The 4,779-nt window shown below is 38.8% G+C and overlaps 1 long non-coding RNA gene across 1 annotated transcript; it reads right to left on the bottom strand.

The window, feature by feature from the left end:
* Positions 1 to 1,514: 1,514 nt before the first annotated feature.
* LOC116101154 lies at positions 1,515 to 3,742 on the bottom strand. Its single transcript, XR_004122810.1, has 2 exons — positions 3,585 to 3,742; positions 1,515 to 1,752 (listed from the first exon to the last, which is right to left on the bottom strand). It is a non-coding gene; the product is annotated as an uncharacterized LOC116101154 (long non-coding RNA).
* Positions 3,743 to 4,779: the final 1,037 nt, after the last annotated feature.

Genomic DNA, 4,779 nt, shown 5'->3' on the forward strand with positions numbered 1-4,779 from the left:
AATAGCAAAGGGAAGGAGAAGGAAAAAATTCTACATGAAAGAGATAGTATTCTTTCATCTCGATTTCAAATGGCAGCACCAACACTCAACTAAGGCAGATGTCGGTGGCGGGAATAGCCTACTGAGAACACAGTCTATGATTCCTGCCCTGACAACTACCAAGGGAGTTCTGGTGTGGGCAATGTTTCTGAAATAATTGCCATTCCTTCTGCCAGCAAGGAAGATTTACTGCCTTGAAGGGTACAGTATGGAGTAAGAAGAAAAAAGAGGAGGAGAAGAAGAAGGAAGAGGAGGAGGAGGAGAGAAAAGGAGAAGAGAGGAGAGGAGGAGGAGAGAGAAGAGTAGCAGGAGGAGGAAGAAAGGTGGAGGAGGAGGAAGACAAAGAAAGAAAAAGAAAGGAAAAAGAAGAAAAGGAGGAAGAGGAGAGAAGAGATGAGGAAAGGATAAGAATATGAAGAGGAGGAGCAGGAGAAGGAGGGGAGGAAGAAGTGGTAAGAGGAGTGAGGAGGAGGAGAAAAGAGAATACATATGATTGATCTTGGATGTCCAAAATTTTTCTATACCTATTAAAAGTAAAGTGTGTGTCAGACTCCTTTGTGATTGATGTCAGGTGAGAATCAACAGTGTGACTCAGAATTCTGATGGGTCTTAAAGGATTGACTATTCAAAAGGAAATTTGCCAAATGATACTCAGAAATCACATTACTCGGAGGACCATACATTTCTCAAATTTAAATGATAATGTTGAAGTAAAAGGCAACTTTCTTTAGACACTTTCTTGATCACTCTCATCTTGACCACTTTTGTTCTTTATTAGTTTTCTTCTCTTAGATCAAATAACGTATTTGGAGACAATATTTTCTGTGTGGCCTAGGTAATCTTGAACTTATTATCCTTCTGCCTCAACCAAAAATATATATAAACATTTAGGTACCAGAAAAATGGCTTAGCTGGTAAAGTTTATTGGTGTCAAGCCTGAAGACTTAAATTTGATCCTTGATTCTCACATGGTAGATGGGGCTAAAATAAGCCCTAGTAAACTGTATCCTGATCAAACATGTGCCCTGGCACATGTACACTCACACAAGTGCACATAAACAAATAAATAACAAAATATAATAAAATAAGAATGTATTTACTCTAGAAATGTACATCTATGCCTATCTCAACACTGTTTGCACAATGATGTTTTTACCTTTGATGTTTTTATATGGAAAGAAGTAATATAGAACGGAGAACAAGAGTTGAGTCTTTGTCAATGGGGTAGCGTCCTGCCATCTAAATTCTAAATCATTAATGCGCAGGAGGTGAAATAGGAGACACGAATCAACCTCTCTTCTCTTCAGCACCAAGTTCCTCAATCAATAAAACAGACTTTCTTGTAGTCTACCTTTGTTGTCCTGGCCTTCAACAATGATCACTTTCGTGTTGTTGGATCAACTACCTACCTAGTGATATGGTCATGCAAATGAGAACTGGAAAAGCAGTTTCGATTCGAAGCTAAGCTCTATGAATTTAGAGTTTTTACTCAAATGTTTTGCAGCCATTCTGTGGTAGACAACTTCTCCATCAGCCTGCATATATCTGTTGCTTCTGTAGAAACTCTTTTGTCTCTAGAATCCATCAATTCTGGTACTTTTTTCCTACTGCAGTGATGCTAAGTGTGCAGGGGGTCCATGATTTCAGCATATTAATAATAGTTGCATAGGTGTTAAAGGTTCCAGGAACTGGCAAGTTACAAGTTGGGTTCTCCTGGAATAAAAGGTGAGGTGTGAGATTTATAGTACTTCTTTCATCTCTGAATAATGTCTTCTTCATCTTTTAAGCAGATGATATACAAGTCTACTGTGTGAGAAAGAGGACCTGGAGCTTGGTTGGTAAGTGGGGTAATGCAAAAAAAAAAAAATGTCTGTGTAGGGAGGGCATCTTTGTGATCTATACAAACCCATTGTGATCTATACAATATTTGGATCTATGCGATCCAAGTTAAAATTCACACATCTTATAGACTTAAGACACCCTTGCCTCCTAAGAAGCCAAAAGAGAGATGTTGTCTACCAACTGTTAGAGCCATCTTCTAAAGCACACTCCCATGCTGTTTCTAAACTCCCCACATAATTGATGTCCTTTCTGTCCAGCTTTATTTTCAGTGTTCTGTGCATGGGTTAAGAATTTGGTCAGCCTGGGCTTCATGTTGGCATGCCTAGGAACGTTTTTCTTTCCTCATATTCTGGGCTCCACAAAACTGTAGAGTGTTACTCAGCTTCTGCAAAGTATATCTGGTGCATTTGAAACATAGTCTTTTGTGTGTTTCTATCTGCACAGTGCCTCTGCCTTTACCTGGATTCTGCCTAATGTCAGGATTCAGTGCTCAGAGCATGTTTATAATATTTGGAGATGCCTTGGCATCTGGCAGACAGGATTCTTACATGCTTCCCCCATGATTTAATTTCTTTGAACCCATTACCACGTAAGTATGGAAATGAATGCTGGAATGACTATACTGGTTTGTAATAGCTGTAAGTTATGGGTCCATCTGACCTGGAATGTAGTTGCATGATCAGAAAGAGGATAAATTTCAGATCATAAACTATTTGGAGAGCCAAAATCAAGGAAATATTTTATTTTTACTTTTTCTTTCCCTTTGTACTCTCAGGAGTTTCAATCCATTAGTGATACCCTGTTTCTTTAAGAGAGTAGGAAGTACTGTCTGTAACTAACTACCTTTTCTTAAACAAGAGATCCGTCCTGTTTTTCCTCTTTCCTAGCCTGTCTTCAATGCCTCTGACTTGCTGACCTTCAAAATTTACTACTGACCCTTTCATCACCAAACCCAATAGCCTTTCTATTCTTCATCAAGTGCCTTAAGGTTTACAACAGTTGACAAGCCACCAGTTTGCAAACTGGCCATTATGGGTTTCTCTGACACATTTATTCCCTTTGGAGCATGGCCACTCTTCACGTCTTTACCTCTTCTCTGTCTTTATTTATTTGTATGTGCCTACTAACAGAATCTTTCTTTGGCCTTCTACCCTTTGTGTGGATTCCTCAAGGGAGCTCATTCATCTTCATGGTGTTTCAGTAGCACTGACTACCTAACTCCCAAACAAATCGCATCTGCCCCTTTTCCTTGCTCCTCTCTATCACATTTACAATCACTTACTGGAGGCCCTGGCACCATGCTCTCAGAATGAACATAGCTAAAATGAAATTCCACACTACTTCTTTTCTCCACTCATCTCATTTCTATCTTGGATCTCATTTCACTTTCCTAGGCAACATGACTTCAATACATAGACAAATTTAATAGTAAAAGAGTGAAGTCATTATCGCTCCTCCAAAGACACTCTGCTTTCAGCTTCTTGGTGTCTTCAGTGTATGTTTTGCTCCCCTGCTATATTATGGTCTAACAAGAGCCTTCCAGGTCTCATTTTGTAGACATACATTATTCTCCTTTTCTTTGTCAGACACCATTTTCTCTACTTGGCTTTCATCCTGCTCACATCCACTGAGAAAATTTAACTGTTCATCAGGGGCTATCCTACATCCCATCAACCTCCCAGACCAGATTACTTTCATCTTACCTTTGTCTGCATTTCTTTACCATGTAAGGCTTTTTAGTAGATAGAGCTGTTTCCTATGAATGTTTGTATGGTCAAGTAGTGAATCTTCAGAGAACCAGATCCATTTTGATGTTTTGTAATCCTTCATAGTCTCCATCTAATGGTCTTAATTTTTTTTTTTAAACCAAGTGGCACATAATCTCCTAGGCATGGAGGTACAAAATATTCAGATGGGCTCCCACTTAAGCATTTCTGACTTTCCCTCTACTACCTAAAATTAAACATCAAGGAAGATTCAGTAGAAAACTTAAGATGCATATATCACTAGAGACCCAAGTGCACATCCCTATCACATTCATGAGTTCTTTATCTGACTCTTCTCCTCTCATTTCCTAGACCTACAAAGGGAAGGAAGTTAGTGAGCAAGAATCTTATATCACAAAACTGAGAGCACCTGACCAAACTGACATCCAGAGTTACAACAAATGTCTATTGCCAGAGCTTGCCAAGGTATTTGCTCACTCTTCCAGATCCTTGCAGGAAACACTCTGGTGACAGATTGCAACTCATGTCGTAGCTGTCATTATGACAGACTTGAGTGATGACTGTGCCAAGCCCCATATTCTGAGCAGGGACTCTCTGGCACTCTTCTCTGCAGGGCTGGCCCCAAGCTAACCATGGAATCTGTTTCCTTTTCCCTCCCACTATCCTCATGGATACTCAAACTTTCTTGCTTTATGATTCCTCACTGTCACTTTCCAATTCTGCACACGATGCCTTTATCCTCTAGTAGTTGAAATCAGGGAGGAGATATTAGAAAGATACTAATTTTTAAATCAAAATAATATATAACATTTCAAGTTAAAGAGCACCCAAGGTTAATGTCAAATAAAAGCAATTAATCACCTCTGTTTTTGTCTTCATCACCTATTCATGTAACCAGACCCAACTACTTTCAACTACTTGAGCAATGTCATCTGGTTTTAACTCCATCTCTTTAAAAAATTGAATATCAGGCTGTGATGATTGGCACAGGGGTATGGACCTCAGCTGAGTCATGGAGAAAGAAAAGAAAAAAAAAGAAGAAAAAATTGAATATCTTTTATTTGTTTTGAGCTTCTTGATTTTAAATATCATCTATTATCATCCTATTCAATTTAATTTATGGTAATGATCTCAAAATTTCTATACACACAGGGACATATGCATATGCACC

The sequence above is a fragment of the Mastomys coucha genome, unplaced genomic scaffold, assembly GCF_008632895.1.
Source record: "Mastomys coucha isolate ucsf_1 unplaced genomic scaffold, UCSF_Mcou_1 pScaffold21, whole genome shotgun sequence".
NCBI lineage: Eukaryota > Metazoa > Chordata > Mammalia > Rodentia > Muridae > Mastomys > Mastomys coucha.